General features: G+C 34.6%; 1 protein-coding gene across 1 annotated transcript in view; it reads left to right on the top strand.

The window, feature by feature from the left end:
• The window catches only part of LOC138692277 (midasin-like), a 414,487-nt gene that overhangs the window by 195,594 nt on the left and 199,815 nt on the right, over positions 1-19,078 (top strand). The gene's annotated exons all lie outside the window — the stretch shown is intronic.

Below are 19,078 nucleotides of genomic sequence, written 5' to 3'. Positions count from 1 at the left end.
AAACCCAGGAGGAGTTGGCGGAAATGTGTGAACGAAGCTATGACAGTAAGAGGAATTGAACGAGATTTATTGAACGGCCCTCAAGGATGCAAGTTGGGAGCCCAAAAGTCGACGTCAATCGTTGTAGATCTAGCACATACATATTGACGTATATACCGGGTGACCCAATATCCTTAGCTACCTGAAGCAGCTTCTTTATGTATGAAATGATATCTCAGGTCTCGATATACGTAATTTATATAGAGTGCACAAAAACTATTTCTAAATAATTTGTGAAATGATAGAGGATTCAAAACAGACCTGCTAACGTAGGAAACCATGGAATGGAAATATGTAATTATTACTTACTTACTTAATTACTTACTTACTTACTTACTTACTTACTTACTTACTTACTTACTTACTTACTTACTTACTTACTTACTTACTTACTTACTTACTGGCTTTTAAGGAACTCGGAGGTTCATTGCCGCCTTCACATAAGCCCGCCATTGGTCCCTATCCTGAGCAAGATTAATCCATTCTCTACCGTCATATCCCACCTCCCTCAAATCCATTGTAATATTATCTTCCCATCTACGTCCCTAAAAGTCTTTTTCCCTCCGGCCTCCCAACTAACACTGTATATGCATTTCTGAATTCGCCCATACGTGCTACATGCCCTGGCCATCTCAAACGTCTGGATTTAATGTTCCTAATTATGTCAGGTGAAGAATACAATGCGTGCAGTTCTGTGTTGTGCAACTTTCTCCATTCTCCTGTAACTTCATCCCTCTTAGCCCCAAATATTTTCCTAAGCACCTTATTATCAAACACCCTTAACCTATGTTCCTCTCTCAAAGTGAGAGTCCAAGTTTCACAACCATAAAGAACAACCGGTAATATAACTGTTTTATTATTATTATTATTATTATTATTATTATTATTATTATTATTATTCCTTTGACAAAATTCTGCGTACGCCACTGAATTTGAGTAGCATTATAATGTTCCTAAATGGCAGATTGTTCCACAGTGGTAAGTAGAGTGTATACCATTGAATGCATCTGTATGTATTAACGTTAAAAGAATGCCATTCTTAGTCAGAATGAGGACCGTTATTTTCGTTGTCACGTGGAGTTCTCCCAAACGTGGGTTGCTCCAATGTGAAGTCTCTGAATAACTGCATATTAAGAAATAGAATTGCTCAGACATAACCGCATTACTTGGCGCTCCAAATTACCCACACAGAATTCTATTAACCTCGCGTGATCTTGGTTTTAGATTTATATGCTCACTTTCGTTTCTGCTACGTTACGTTACGTGTTACAGTATTACTGATCTCGCACCAGTGGATAACACTAACCTCATACCAGCAAATTTTATTAGTTAATGTAAAGTAAACAGATACCTATCAAAATAATATCTCGCTACCTTACCTTTATGTTTATATTGACATTGGACATAAACGTCGACATATGTGCCTAACTTGGAGTAAGGACACAAAGGGAAACATTGAAGGAGGGGAATTCGATCCGGTGCTGTGGATTGAATTCGGCGTAGCTCAGTGGTCAGAGCGCTTAGTACGTAGAACCAAGGACCCGGGTTCGATCCCCGGCGCCGGATCGAATATTTCTCCTCTAATATTAATTTCTCCTCTAATAATAACTTTATGTTTATGCCTGATGCAAGTCATATACTACACCAAATTTTCTGCTCACACCGCATCAATATAATATTTTGTTGCGACCATAAACAAATATATAGTTCGTTCCACGACATTGAAGTCTTTGTTATTTTGTGCTACCGTGCGCTTTGAAACTGCAGTTGAACAACCTGTAGCAGTACATGAAGAAAATAACACCAACTATGACCCTACAATTCAGTACTTTAGAGATTATTATCATATACAGGGACATCACTTTATTTTTACCAACATTTTTAACATTAACCTGGCTATACTCGGAAACACTGTTGCCCCCTTCCATTACAGGAGTTTGATGTTACTAGTGCAATATGTAAACAAATCATTATACTAGGTATAGGAGGAGAGAAAAGTAGTGTATCCATTTATGTTGTAGGGAATTACGATATTACGATTTTCAGTTTGATCATCACTTTTACGGAATTTATCAAAATACAGCAGAGTAGTAACATTTTTTTTTTTCAAAAACTCAACTTTTCAGGCGGCTATGTTCGTTATGTAATGTCTACTTTATTTAGCATATTAATTATTGATGTTATCATACAATATAGAGAGTGCATTTAAATTGAGGGGGTCATAAGTAAAGGGCTGTAAGTGCACTTAAGTTACTTTTGAGAAAATGGGGTTTAAATATTTAAGATTTCGTAAAATCGGTGAATTTTTTTATTTCAATTTTAATGTGTGATGCGATTAAAATATCCCTTTGCCACTAACATTTTAGATACTTTTGCTTACACTGGATGCACTTAACTCATGTTATTACAACTATCACTAGCATTCCTTTGCTTCTAGCCACCTCAATTCAAAAAAAGCTAATCTAAATTTTTAAACAAGTTGCTGAAAATGGTTGCCGTTCATTACAATGCAGGCTTCAATTCAGTACGTATATTATTAAAAACATGTTGAAGCATATTCTCTGAAATTGAATTTATCGTTTCTTGAATATAGTTTTTAGTGCGATATTATTAATATAGGTTCTTTCTTCTATAGAAAACGCAATCATATTTATGAAACACCCTATGCACTGCAGTGTTTACTTCACTGCTTGAAAACTTCGAATGCAACAGCGGCCGTAAGTTTGTGTGTCTGACGGGAGCAAGGACATTAGTGAAGGGGTGAGAGTGAAGTACATTCAGAAATGCAGATACAATAAAAATGCAAGTAAAAATAAAATGATGTCCCTGTACAAGGACAGATTGAAGTATTTGGCCTATTGTTCGGAGCAAGGGGAACAGTTCCAAAATTCTCATTTGAATGTTTTAAGTCTTTTGGAATTTCTTTAAATATTTTTAAAATTATTGCCATAGACGTTGAAATATTCTGTTCAGATTTTACGTAATCACCTGTACACCTAAATTTCCTTATATTCTATTTGATTACTAATAAAATTATTGAATAAAAGTACTTTACCAAAGGTAGCTTCCATTTGAAAATAAAAATCGTAAATAGTGATAACGCAAATGTTTATTTTTATTTTATTTGTTCGGTATGCTGTGTCTTTCGGCAACCCTTACTGAAGGGCAGCTACCCTTGTGGGATTTATATAAACATCTATTGCCATGGTAACAACCTCTCACTTGGCCGCGTTTGTGGCTCAGGCGCTAGTGCGCTCTACAGGTGGTTCAATCCCCAGACAAGTAATGGTGGAGTTTGTAGTGGACAAACCAAACTTGTAGAGGGTTTTTCTCGCGGTACTCACGTTTCATTCTGTCATTCGACGAACATATTCCACCTTCGCTTTATTTTATCCATCATCATTGGTCTCAATCAGTCGCTAAGATTACAACGTGTTCACAATTCTTGTGCTCGTTTCGTCTGCGAAGAATAAAGTGCGTAAGATTTGCTGATGTTATGGCGTTGTTAGCAAAAGAGGAGATGATAATAAGGGTATGCTACTGGAGCTAAATGACAGCTGTGAGCTGTGTGGAATGAAGATAAATGCAAATAAGTGTTATGTTTTATTTAACGACGCTCGCAACTGCCGAGGTTATATCAGCGTCGCCGGTGTGCCGGAATTTTGTCCCGCAGGAGTTACTTTACATGCCAGTAAATCTACTGACATGAGCCTACTTAAATGCCATCTACTTGGCCCGGGATCGAATCGCAACCTAGGGCATAAAAGGCCAGCGCTCTACCAACTGCGCCAACCAGACCGATTTGCAAATAAGATGAAGACCATTGGGTAATGAGATAGGCCTACGTTGAAACACAATTTATTGGAACAGATACAACTGTTGAGCTATTTTTCAACATATTCCCCACTGGAATTGAGATATTTCTCATACAATAGGATCGACAGAGAGGTGCAGACGGCTATCGCACGCTGGTTTCGATCCCAGGCGGCAGACTTCTACGACACAAGGATACAAAAGTTGATCTCATGATATGACAAATGTCTCAATTCCGGTGGGGAATATGTTGAAAAACAGCTACTATCTGTTCCAATAAATCTTTCCATGAAATTGTGTTTTCTTTATGTAAATGCCCCCAGAGAAACTCGAGTGACCAAAATTTGTAGAAGCACTTCTTTTGACATTAACATGGCGGAAAGACTTCTTTATCTACCACACGAAAATGTCTTCTTGTTAGTCGGGTAGGTTTATTTTCTCATTATGGCTTCCTGTCTGCCATTATCATATTATGTACTGTATGTATGTATTTATTCACACTGCAAATGGGATACACCCGGTGGCAGTGGTAACTAATTACACTCTGTAAAGGCAATTAATAATAAACACAACTAATAAAAACACTAATTAATAATAATAATAATAATAATAATAATAACAATAATAATAATAGCAACAAGGAGCATCCTACATTAAATGAAGCATGATCACTTAAAATAATATTTAAAGTAAATCTAATTTGTATCTTAACCCTAAGTTCATACCTGCACAAGTACCTTTCGGCACTACACTTATTTCGCTATCAACTTCCTCACTATACTGATTCTATCCTGATTTCACTAACACTTCAAAACCATTTCACTGTTTAAATACTTTTTACAGCCTCTATGAACTATAGAACTTCACTGACACAAACACACTTCACTTACACAATAGACTTCACTGACACTACACACTTCACACTTCACTGACACAACACACTTCCTCACTGATACAACACTTCAAATAATAAAATATCAGTTACACCCTTTAAATAGTGTGTATAATATACTACCGTCTATTAGTAAAGTCCTTAAACCTATTTTTAAATACATTTTTGGTTATTGCTAAAGCCTTTAGTAAGTCTGCAGGTAAAGCATTCCAGTCCCTGATAGTACGATTGAGAAAAGAAAACTTTCCAGTGTCCGTCCTCTGTCTCCTTTCCCTCAATTTATATGAGTGGTCGTTCCCTTGAAGAGTAATTTGGCGGCTGCAACCTATTTTTTATTTTTCTCCAGGCAGGCTCACCTCTGTATGTTTTGAACATTGCCTATAATCGAATTCGCGTTCTCCTGTCCGTGAGTGTGTCCCATTTTAATGGTGAATTATTACGACAACACTTAAGAGCCCGTTTTTTAATCTTTTCCAGTGTTCTAATCTGTAAGGATCCCAACATGCACCACCATATTCCATATGTAATCTCTTTGGATTTATCAGAGCCTTTTCTTAGTACCCTCATCACAAAGTGTAACGCCCTCCATGCCTTTCCCGCTGTGTCAGTAACGTGTTCCCCCCAGCCGAGATCGCTGCTGTATGTTATTCCTAGGTATTTAAATTTGTTAACTTCCGGAATGGTTTCACCCCCTAACGTATACGTTGCGATCGTTAATGAACTCTGATTTCACGTGATAGGTATGATTTATGGCAAGCTTGAACGAGCAGGATTAACCCCTCATAGAAGACTAATATCCACGTTTCGATGGTTGAGAATGGAAGAGGTTCGCAGCATTGATTTTGGTTTCGTGATATTTTCTTTCGCTAGTTTTCTCCTCGCTGAGCTTTATTTCCGGTCATATTTAAAATTCGTTGTTGTGTACATTTTACAAAGCAAGCGGGTGTATGCCCCGGGGTTGTTTTGCCTGTGCTCTTTGTGAGAGGAGCTCTCTGTAACATCGCCCGCCCCTAGGGATACCTCGATAACATGAATCCCGCCGAAATGCTCTACCGATATGCTTTATCGCATTTTCCTCCCGTTTGTTGTAAACTATTCAATTAATCGATGTCGGTGTCTTCATCATTACAGATTTCAGTATCGATGGTAACGTAATTCTTATTATTAACTTTTATCATCGTAGTCTCTTTTTTTTACAAAGCCTTCTGGTATTTTACTACAGTTCATCTCTAAACATTATTATTTTTCTATATCGGGTAAAGTCTGTGTAAACAGAATGTTGTCAGAAACATCCGTTATTCTGAATTTCAGAACACAATAATATTGTTCCGTCTCTAGATTTGAAATCATAGTAATTTTTTTTTTGTCTCCATATTTGAAATCGTGATAATTTTGTTGCGTCTCAGAATTTGAAATCATGATAATATTTTTGTCTATATATTTGAAATAACGATAATTTTGTTCCGTCTCATAATTTGAAATCATGATAATTTTTTTCTGTCTATATATTTGAAATCATGATAATTTTGTTCTCTCTCATAATTTGAAATCGTGATAATCTTTTTCTGTCTATATATTTTAAATCATGATAATTTTGTTCCGCCTCATAATTTCAAATCGTGATAATTTTTTTCTGTCTATATATTTGAAATCATGATAATTTTGTTCTGTCTCATAATTTGAAATCATGATAATTTTTTTCTGTCTATATATTTGAAATCATGATAATTTTGTTCTGTCTCAGAATTTGAAATCATGATAATCTTTTTCTGTCTTTATATTTGAAATTACGATAATTTTGTTCCGTCTCAAAATTTGAAATCATGTTAAAATTTTCTGTCTCTGTATTTGAAATCGTGATAATTTTGTTCCCTCTCAGAATTTGAAATTTTAAATCACGGTAATTTTATTCCGTCTCAGAATTTGAAATCATGCTAGTCTTTTTCTATCTGTATATTTTGGAATCATGATTGTCTTTTTCTCTCCCTATACTTGAAATCATTTTATCTTCATCCTGTCTCTATGTGTGAAATCATGGTAATTTTATTCTGTGTCAGAATTTGAAATTATGATGTTTTTATTCTGTCTCAGAATTTTAAATTACGGTAATCTTATCCTGTATCTGTATTAGAAATTATGATAATTTTGTTCTTCTCAGAATCTGAAATTATGATAACATTGTTTTGTATCAGAATTTTAAATCACGGTTTTTTTTTTTTTTTTTTTTTGTCTGTATATTCGAAATCATGATAATTTTGTTCCGTATCGAAATTTCAAACTGTGATAATTTTGTTCTGTCTCGGAATTTTAAATCATGGTAATATTTTTTCTGTCTATATTCGAAACCATGATATTTTTTTTTTTCGTTTCGGAATTTGAAATTGTGATCATTTTGTTCTGTCTCAGAATTTGAAACCACAGTAATCTTTTTCTGTCTCTATATTCGAAATCATGATAATTTTGTTCCGTCTCAGAATTTGAAATCATATTAATTTTGTTCTGTCTCTAACTTTAAATCATGATGATCTTGTTTCGTGTCCAATTTTTAAATCATGATAATTGAGTCTAAGTACCATTTTTGTGAAAATTGTGTTTTCACTGCAATGACAATTTAACCACTTAGCCCTATAACATATAATAAGAATCAAAATATATACGCATTTCTTCTTTGTTTTATTAGGTGTACATATATGGCAGGATGTGTATGTGGCACTAGTTTCAACGTAGGCCTATATCATGATTCAGTTTCCGAAAACATGAACATGGTACTTTCCATTCTATGAAGTATCTTCTGGTTGTAATATTAATATAAAGAGATTAGCTGCGAACAGTGTGAATATTATTATTATTATTATTATTATTATTATTATTATTATTATTATTATTATTATTAAAACGTGCTGTTGTAAAGAGTTTTGTAATTCTATATGTAATATATTTAAGAACTTGTAAATAATTCAAATTATTGTAGTAGATATGTGTTAATTTTAAGTAGCAAGACTGGGTTACCCACGTCAATGTAATTTTATATGTAATTAATTTAAGGACTTATAAATAATTCAAATTATTGTAGTAGATATAAGTGTTAATTTTAAGTAGCAAGACTGGGTTACCCACGTCAATGTAATTCTATATGTAATATATTTAAGAACTTGTAAATAATTCTAATTATTGTAGTAGATATAAGTGTTAATTTTAAGTAGCAAGACTGGGTTACCCACGTCAATGTAATTTTATATGTAATTAATTTAAGAAGTTGTAAATAATTCAAATTATTGTAGTAGATATAGGGCGGCTGGGTAGCTCAGTTGGTAGAGCAGCTGGCAACGGACTGGAAGGTCCGGGGTTCGATCCCAGGTGGTGACAGGATTTTTTCTCGTTGCCAAACTTTCAGAACGGCTCCGAGGTTCACTCAGCCTCCTATAAAATTGAGTACCGGGTCTTTCCCGGGGGTAAAAGGCGGTCAGAGCGTGGTGCCGACCACACCACCGCATTCTAGTGCTGAGGTCATGGAAAGCATGGGGCTCTACCTCCATGCCCCCCCTAGTGCCTTCATGGCATGTGACGGGGATACCTTTACCTTTTTTTATTATTATTATTATTATTATTATTATTATTATTATGCAGCCGTCAGTCAGGTCCGTGTGTTCATACCTTGTACATGCGGATGTAATGGTACGCGTTCTTTCCACCTAGTTGTGCGATCTTGTCACGTCCAACATGGCAGGTCGCCGCAGTCTCAATTATAACACGTGTAGGTGGTTTCACGCGAATCGCATTTGTTGAACGCTTCATCTGTACACGCTCTCACCACACGTTCCCACAGCCCCAGGAACCCAAACATCTGGATATCGTGTGCAGACAAAAAAATTCGCTCACCAATCTTTGCGCTTCTGTTTTTGTATGAAAGAAAAGCATTCTTATAGAATACGCCCTTGTGAAATTAGTTCCCGAGCATATGGGCTATTCCATGTGAAATCGATCAGTAAAAAGCCTCGCATTTTTTTATACTTTAATTTTTTCCCTACTTATACAAGCTACTGAGGGGAGTGCATTTTCAAAAATATACTATCGAAAGTCAAACGGTTTTCGTATTGTTGAGCGACAAATTTAGCGTATTTTATAAAAGCAAGCCTCTTTCAGCGCTCGGAACTCTGGAACTATTTACTGCAGAACATTGAACGAGAGCTTATTTTGAAGCTGACATTTGGTAGGTTATGTTAAGAAGTAATCATTATTTTTATTGTACACAGAGAGACAGATAATCTGATTTTACTTGCTTTTAGGCTTTTTGGCCATTTGTAAAAATGTAAAAAAAATATTGAGAAAAAACCTTGCATTATTAAGAGAGATTCGGCATTGTTTGCTTAGTGGCTCGGCAATAAGTTTCGAGGGTATTAAATAAATTATTTTCACACGCCTAGACTTGAACGGCGCAGTACCGCACGCACTGGCCGAGAGCTGAAGATAAGCCAGCATTGGGCGTCATTTTACTCCTGTGTTTATGGAAACCTGTGATAAAGCTAGCACAGCCATGACTTCTAGACGACACATCACGTGTTTGTCTCCTGGCTTTGTTGTCTCGGTTAGCTCCCGTCTCACAGTCAGCTGGTTAGTTCACGCGCGTAATATTTATTTTCTTTATTTGATATCTTCAATACTTTTTTATCAACATACCATCGGTAAAAAGTATGTGTTTATTTGTACTTTCAATGCGGAATCTAACTATATATTTTTTCCTAGTCAAAGGCGTCTTAATGAGGAAAAATCTAAATTTCTCCATTTCCATAAAAAGTAAGAAAATCTGTTTATATGTCAATATAAACTTTAATTTCTCAGCATCAAAATAAACCATGATTTTGGTCATTGGGTGAAAGGGTTTCGGAGCTACAACAGTTTAAATTTGCAAATTTTATGAAAATACGATAAATTTAAATATTTTAAATTTAAACACTATGAAGTTCTGATGCCTCAAACTTTGCACAAAGCATTGTATCACAGTTCTCTACGTACAAAAAAGTTTCATTGTAAGGTGGGTGCTCCTGTTATGGCCATGTTCCTGATATGGCCACCCCCCTATTGTGAGTTAGTTAACCAAAAAATCCGCTAAATTGCAGCAGCATCCAGTGAAAGGGCATCCTGGTATGTCACATGATCGTTTCCCATCCAGTCAGGTTGAGCAATATGGCGTCAGTTGCCTGTTTTGCGGCTTTCATGTGACCTCTTCTTATTTTTCTCTGGTAAGTCTCCTTTGTTTTATGCGTGTTTTTCAAGACTTGTTTCATGAAAACCATCGTACTTCATTCAGTTTTTAATGTTCTGTTGATTGGTGTTGTAGTTGATGGCGTATCTTTTACGAGTTGTTCATAATCAAACGATTTTCGTGAAAGCTTACCTGCTCCTGATATGGCCATATCAAATCCACCATAGCCATATCAATTTTATTTCACTTTTCTTTTTTTCACCTGACAAATTTATATGCCTTATAGCTGGGATTATGCAAAAATTTTGTATTTTAAGAAAAAAAATTAATTTTTTACGGAAAACCTATTTTGACTACACTTTTGAATTATAAAAAAGATTATTAAGTGTCATGTTTATTCATTTTACACCAAAATTATTTAATTTTAGCACAACTGCGCTATCAAACTGAAAACAATCACGATTTGTAGAACATGGAACAAGGGTGGCCATATCATGTGCACATGTTCCTGATATGGCCACTAGGTAGACTTTTGGAATTTGGGACTTTTTGGACAATTAAAGCTATTTTTGTGGGGAAAGGAAATTGTTTTAATAAAGTCCATTAGACTGAGAACGAGTAAGAAAAAGTGGTTTACATTTTTCAAAATCGCGGCTAGAAAATTTCTCAAACCTTAGCATGGCCATCTCAGGGACACCTACCTTATTTAGAAATTGTAAGGTCAATTTTCTCTATATTTTGGTGGATTTGAGATGGAATAGCTCATCTATCCTTACTGAATTCGTCTTGACGTTACTTACGTGTCTGCCGTTCTCTTTAAGGAAAACACACAGAGACCAAGGAGAAAACAAGGAGATCAAGGATAATGCAAAAGTAACTAAGGCAAGGGCAACAAGGAGAAGAGAAGAACGAGAAGAAGGCAATGAGAGCAATCGGAAGACAAATAAAAGAGGATAACACAAGGAAAACAAGTTAAGACAAGAAGACTAAAGTGAAGATAAGGAGAAAATGAAGAGGACAAGGAGAACAAGGGGAATAGGAGGAGAACAGTGAGGATACATAGAGAACAAGAGGAACATAAGTAGAGCAAGGAAAATAAAGGAAAGACAGGGACAAGGAGAGCAAGGGTTACGGAAAGAAAACACGGAGACGAGGAGAACAAGGACACGACAAGGAGACCACGGTTCCTTTAATTATTTAATAGCATGATTATCTCTTTCATAGTTTAAAAATAGGTAAATATTACTAACTAGCCGTACCCGTGATCTCCGCTGCACCTGTTAGAAATAAATATAAAGTAATTACATAATTAAAATAGGACGTTTGATCCAGGGAACATTCGTGTTGGATAGAAGGATAAATCGTTTAATATATTATTTAATTTCAATCGTATTTAAATAATTAAAATGCGATCATTTTGGTCCAGAAAGCACTCATTTGGTGCAATGACAATTCCTTTAACATGTTTCTTAATTGTTATTACATGCAACCATAGTTTAATGAACATTGACATCATTTAGATTTAATTTGTATATTTTATTTTACTTGTTATAGGTTTCCATTGAATTATGGTAATAACTTAATTTTAACCCTTGTTTTCTACGTATTCAGTAAATGGCGCTTGGCCCACTATGGTTCTGAACCCTTCAAATAACTTAAATTATATTATATTATATTATATTATATTATATTATATTATATTATATTATATTATATTATATTATATTATATTATATTATATTATACTAGCCGTACCCGTGCGCTCCGCTGCACCCGTTAGAAATAAATATAAAGTAATTACATAATTAAAATAGGACAATTGATCCAGGGAACATTCGTGTTTCATATAAGGATAAATCGTTTATTATGTTACTTAATTTAAATTGTATTTGCATAATTAAAATGCGATCATTTTGATCCAGAACCACTCATTTGGTCATAAAAATTATTTTAGGAAATACAGGAAACGAATGTACAGAATAGCCCGTCAAGTTTTCTGTGCTTAAGAAGCTATTTTAATCTTACCTGTCCTCGATTCACTCAGAAGTTACTGTAATAACATTATAGCATTATGTCCATCTAGAGAAACTACACTTTCCAATGGTGAATTAATAATTAATTATACAAATCGGTTAATTTAGCTTAAGATATTACTTCATACAAACACAGAAAAATTATCTGTAGGCTATCTTTCATAGCTTTCGATTGTTGCTGTCCAAGGCCCCTTATAGACGAAGTCATTTGTTTTTTAATTCATTACACGGCCTTAGATGACAGTTATTTTAATTTTAAAACTCATTTATCGCATTAAATATCAGACCTATCAAAATTTTTCAAGGAATAAAACTTATCGGACATTAATTTTAAAGAAACTTTTGTTATGTATCATTTTTCACAAAAATCAATAATAAGCGAGATATTTCGATTTATTTAATTCAGGCCCCCTTATAATCCCCCCCTTTTAAATAATGTATTTTGAATGCCATATAGCCTAAAATCTAAGTTACAACGAACTTAATTTATATTCCAATTTTCATCGAAATCTGTTCAGCCATTATCGCGTGAAAAGGTAACAAACATATAGACAGACAGACAGACATACAAACAAAAATTTGAAAAAAGCGATTTTCGGTTTCAGGGAGATTAATTATATATGTTAGGACCAATTATTTTTGGAAAATCGAAAATTACCAAAAAAATTTCGGCTACAGATTTATTATTAGTATAGATTATATTATATTATATTATATTATATTATATTATATTATATTATATTATATTATATTATATTATATTATATTATATTATATTATATTATATTATATTATATCAGAAGTTACTGTAATAACGTTATAGCATTATGTCCATCTAGAGAAACTACATTTTCCTATGGTGAAATAATAATTAATTATACAAATCGGTTAATTTAGCTTCCGATATTACTTCATACAAACACAGAAACATTCTCTGTAGGCTATGTTTAATAGCTTTCGATTGTTGCTGTCCAAGGCCCCTTATAGACGAAGTCATTTTTTTTTAATCCATTACACGGCCTTAGATGGCAGTTATTTTAATTTTAAAACTCATTTATCTCATTAAATATCAGTCCTATCAAAATTTTTCATGGAATAAAACGTATAGCAAATGATTTTTAAAGAAACTTTTGTTATGTAACATTTTTTACAAAAATCAATAATAAGCGAGATATTTCGATTTATTTAATTCAGGCTCCCTTATAACCCCCCTTTTAAATAATGTATTTTGAATGCCATATAGCCTAAAATCTAAGTTACAACGAACTTAATTTATATTCCAATTTTCATCGAAATCCGTTCAGCCATTATCGCGTGAAAAGGTAACAAACAAAAATTTCAAAAAAGCGATTTTCGGTTTCAGGGTGGTTAATTATATATGTTAGGACCAATTATTTTTGGAAAATCGAAAATTACCAGAAAAATTTCGGCTACAGATTTATTATTAGTATAGATATGTGTGCCCTAAATCTGAATTTAATATCCAAATTGCCCCATCACGTACCCTTTCCCGGGGAAAATGAATTGAATTTTTTTATGACAAAACATTTATTTTTTATTTTTCACTGCTACTGATAAAATTACAGCACACTAGAGCAGCGTTTCTCAAAATATGTTCCGCGGACCACCTGTGGTCCTGGAGGTCTGCACTTGTGGTCCTTCAAAAAAGACAGAAGAAAAAATAAAATTCAAACAAATTGCGTATCACACTATAGCTGAAAATCTCAGAGTACATCTAGCGTCGTGCCTGTAACCCCGAATTCATAACAGGACCGAAGTACCGAACCTTTGCATGTATTTATGACTTTCTTAATAGTTTAGCGACACCCAATCTGCACATTCAGATGGTCACGTACTGTACGTCGGTCACCAATAATAGAACATGCAAAATTGTATCTTTACTTGTTGAAAATCGAGCATGTTTCTGCATTAATTTTTTTTTTACTTCTGTTTTTACAGATGACGATATAATAAATGTTCTTCTATTAACATTTACTTAATTAGTTAATACTAATATAAAATTAATTGAATTAACTTAATTTTAATTAATTATTTCTACATTAAATGTAAGTATACTGGTATTAAAATATGCTATATAAATGATAATTTGCTTTCGAAGGGAACAAGAGTAAGGTGGTCCGCGGAACTGTTCCGGCTTAAAAAAGTGGTCCCCACTTCAGAAAAGTCTCAGAAACGCTGCACTATGGGTTCAATATCCGTCATAATACTTGAAAAATGTGTACTGGATACAAAAATGATGTTGCATAGTTTAAAACATAACAACAATAAAATTATTTCATGCGTATAATGAGAAAAATCTCGGAATTTGAACTTACCATTTAAAAGTATTTTCTGGGTGACTTCTGTTTATAACTAGACCCGGGACTGTATTTTACAAGAAACCAACGATAGTCTGCAAGCATGCTGGATGATAATCTTCCTTTATATCGCCTTTCCATTTCAGATATTTCTTGATGAAATCTTTCCTCATGGTCATCGCTTACCGCTCCAAAGTTAGGAGGAAATAAATCCGAGTGAGAATATATAAAGTGCATTTTGAGAGACATATCACACTCCATTTTGTCATATGCACTTAACATGGTTTCCACAACAAGTTCTATGTAGTTCTCTGCCCTAGAATTTACAAGGAAATTTGAGCAAACGTCTTTGAAAGTGCGCCATGCCATTCTTTCTGTAACAGAAAGTTTTTTCTCAAACAAAGGGTCAGCCATAACTTTGTGAATTTGTATACCGATGAAAATGCCGTCTTTTAATTTGCCTTCACTCAAACTGGTAATCCCGAGCCAGGTCGATGGCATTTAAGTGTGCTTAAATGCGATAGGCTCACGTCAGTAGATTTACTGGCATGTAAAAGAACTCCTGCGGGACAAAATTCCGGCACATCCGGCGACGTTGATATAACCTCTGCAGTTGCGAGCGTCGTTAAATAAAACATAACATTTTAAAAAACATAACATTTCAAACTGATAAACTTTTCCTTTAAATACTACAAACCACACCCTTGTTTGTTCATTGCATAGACCTCACTTTCAACTGTTATGAAATTTACTTAATAGAAGGGACCAATATCTGTTTATTTATTACAAGTACAAAAGAACATGCCAACAACCATAAGAAATCGGAAATAAGTCATAAACTTATAAAATGCATTAGCTTTTGTTTTGGTTTATACCCCCAACCCTCGTCAGATGTTTTCTGGGGGAGCGCTTATCGAAAAGTGAAATCATAGTATATCTTAAAAACCTTACGTGATACGGAGAAAAGAGATACATTTTCGGATTCAGCCCACATCAAACCATAAGGGACACATTGTTTTAAGTCGGAGCAAAATCCTTGTTGTTCAGTGTAAATGATAAATTATTGTTGTGTTTAATTAAGTGCAGGTATAGTTTTGCATAATTTGAATTAATAGCTGGGGGTACAAACTTGAGTGGAAAAATCTCTCTAAGGTACGAGGAGAAAAAAGGTTGAATACCACTGTTCTAGACCACTGCAGAAATTCTGTCTAAACCGGGAACGAAAACGAAGAGAACGGAAATTTGTTTTAAATAAATGTATTTAAATGTGAGCATCACAATAAACGAGAAGCTTGCCGGAGCGCGTGAACGGAAACGGAGGGTTAGCCAAGTTTTAACTTTGCCGGTCTCGTTTCCGATCACAGTCTACTAGATTCATTCTGTTGTCATCAAAAAGCTATTTGGTCATAGTATATTCTGTAAAGGAGGCCGTGACATAATATCTTGTTCACTCATTGCTTGTAACTAACTCAGAAATTCAGTAGATTCACTTTCCATATAATGCTTCGTGTATGTGTGACCAGACTTCCACGTCAATTGAATTCTTAAATATTCCATGTCTTAAATTTCGAAGTTGGTTCATCTGTGTTTATGTTGGCTGGCTTGTACTCATGAGAGAATGCTATTGGTCAAGTATTCACAAATAACAATACCATGCATAATATCGTCTTTACATATCGTTATTGATATGCCTATCGATATGCATAGCCGTTTCCGTTTTCGGTTTATTGTGAATCAAAAATCTTCACGCTCACGTTCTTAGCTTCCCGTTGTCGTTCTGGTTCTCGTTCCCGGTTTATTGTGGACCAAGTTTTACTCTTAAGGCTGGTCCACAATAATCCGGAAACGACAACGAGAATGGAAATATTGTTAAATTAATGTATTTAAATGTGAACATTCACAATTAACCAGAAGCTTACCGGAGCCCGGGAACGGGAACATGAAAATTACTTGTGAATGCTCGCATTTAAATACATTAATTTTAACAATAATTCTCGGTTTATTGTGGTCCAGCCTTTACAGTCTACTATATACAGTCGCGAAGCTTGAGGTGATTTTTTGCAAATCTCGTGATAAAGCGCTCCAAGCGGTTAGAAACTAGAAACAATAGACTGTCCACGGTCGACTTTGGACTGTGTCGTATTTCCATCCAGTGCTAGCTTGTTGCGTATTTCACATTGATGCTTGTGAAATGTTTGTTATTGGTTGTAATGAAAATGTTAACGGCTAAAATACAATAATTGGAATGATAATATTTTACTAAAGACGTAGGAAAATTAAGTTTGTTTTAATGAAATTTATTGATCACGTTTTATTTTCAATTCTGGTGGGATTATTATTGCTTAGGCCTAGGTACTTTTTTTTCAAAGGATATGTTTGTAATTATAGCTGTTAATTTTGTTGTTATTTTTATTTGTTACTTTACTAGAGACGTAGAAAAAGTTTGTTACAATAAAATTTATTGATCACGTTTTATTTCCAATTCTGGTGTGATTATTATTGCTTAACCTCATCCCACTTTGTTAACTACGTAAGCCTACACTACAAGTACCGGTACACGCAGGTTACTCCATTAATTCATATTTCCATTATTATTGTTGTAAAGGGAAATGGAAATTAATATTTATTGGTTTCATTGTTAATTATCGCTATAATCTTGAATGAGTGAAGCGATTATACTAAATTTCAGTTCGTTTTGCACAAACAAAAATAATATTAACCTATTTCTTGCAGGTATCTTCGAGTTTATGGTGGAATTTAATATATTTCATTAAAATAATAAATTAACTTTATGCATTTAATATTTCAATAATAGAAGGAAGGTGTTAATTTTTCCAAAAGAACACGACAACGAAAGTGTAACATATTTTGTCGTCTGCTAGGATAGAGGTCTGCGATGATGAGGCGATAGTAGCGATGCAAGTGGTGGGCAACTATCCGTGTTTGCATTTTTACTATATATTGAGCTTCGCGACTGTATATAGTAGACTGTGGTAGCAGTCCTGCCCGGTAGCCGTGTGGATATTGGCCTTCAACTGCGAGCGAGCGCATTTTTATTCGCAACATTGGCAACTCGCAAGGGAGTTGAAGTTTCTGTGTCCTGCCTGAAGTTGCCCCGAGGTTACAGGTCGGAACCGATATGCATAATTGTGTTATTTCAGTCTCGACAAGGCTGGACGGTTGACCACATAGCCGGCAGGCGTCGTGTTTAGTCCGGGCTGCTGTGTACCTATGATAACAGCGCTCTGTCATTACCCCGTCCAACGTCTTTTACTTAGTCAGCGTTGTTGTAAAGTACTCAACAAGCACCGTAGCAACTGCCTTTGTCAAGCAGTTTTCATACTTCATGACTAGGGCTAGGATCTTGATGACTTGTAAATCATAAAAAAATGTCCTAAAAACAATGCATTTACGACCTAAAAGTCTTTCAAAAATGCCCTTAAAAATGCCCTAAACATTGATATTATATTCTAAAATTGGCTTAGTAGGAAAAGGAATTTTGTGCGAGATCGTGCGTATTTGCTTGGTTTCCGCACAAAACGAATACTCGGTAAGTGTGAAATACCACATTCAGTATTCCCAACGTAACACACATAACAATTTCCCTCTTCTTACCGCTTAAGCGCCACATTCATTTTACTGCTTTAGGCTTTTAACATATTATTTTTAGAGACGTTTAACATAGTAATAATTATAAATTGGAAACTTACCACTGCAATTTCACCTAAATTGCACTGTTAATTATTGTTTTTAAATATTTGCAAAAATTAAGTAAACTCTACTACTCCACAAAAGTTATTGCATTCGTGATGCAAGTAACATTAAGGAAGCCGTGAAAAAATCAACAAGATTCCAGTTGCCGATGTTATTACTGCAATATGTTATATAAATAATATTGTTAAAATATTAAAATGAAAAATAAATCATTACATAACCTTATCGTTTGTTTTAAGTTCGCATTTATAGACTGGGGGGGGGGGGGGGAAGACAGACGTATACCTGCTGGAGTATAGTAAACACAGAAAACATTTTATAGCAACAATGTTGAAGATAGATATTTTGGTATTCCAAAGTTACCGTCATTAAACAGAAACCAAGATGGAGATTTCATTGCAACTACGTTTCGCTTTTTCAGTCTTTTCCTCGAACATGAAAACGTCAACATACCGTTCTTGTAACGTATATTACTATTGTGCTACTTAATATTTAGACTGGTAATTAAATTAAATTCTAGTACCAACATTTAAGTTTATTTAATTTTACATAATTTTTTCTAAGTGGTACACTTCAATTAATTATTCTACCTGATGTAGTTTCTATATAGCCCATCACACGGCCACTCTTATACGGAATTAGCAAGTATAGAGAAGTCTATATTGAAGGGATGGTTGGACTGATCCATTACATGGGGTGTATTACGTTAAAGGGGCAATATTTGTGTAGAAAAACGATTAAAATATTATAGAAAATAATGGGTATTAGCCACCGGCGTAGCTCGGTCGGTTAAGGCGCTTGCCTGCCGATCCGGAGTTGCGCTCGGGCGCGGGTTCGAGTCCCGCTGGGGCTGATTACTGGTTGGGTTTTTTCCGAGGTTTTTCCCAACCGTAAGGCAAATGTCAGGTAATCTATGGCGAATCCTCGGCCTCATCTTGCCAAATATATCACTATCACCAACTCCATCGACGCTAAATAACCTCATAGTTGGTCAGCGTCGTTAAATAACCAAGTAAAAAATAAAGGGTATTAATGGACAAAATATGTAGACAAAATATTAAAGGAA

This window comes from Periplaneta americana, chromosome 16, assembly GCF_040183065.1.
Source record: "Periplaneta americana isolate PAMFEO1 chromosome 16, P.americana_PAMFEO1_priV1, whole genome shotgun sequence".
NCBI classification, from domain to species: Eukaryota; Metazoa; Arthropoda; class Insecta; order Blattodea; family Blattidae; genus Periplaneta; species Periplaneta americana.
This window is presented reverse-complemented; position numbering and strand designations above follow the sequence as displayed.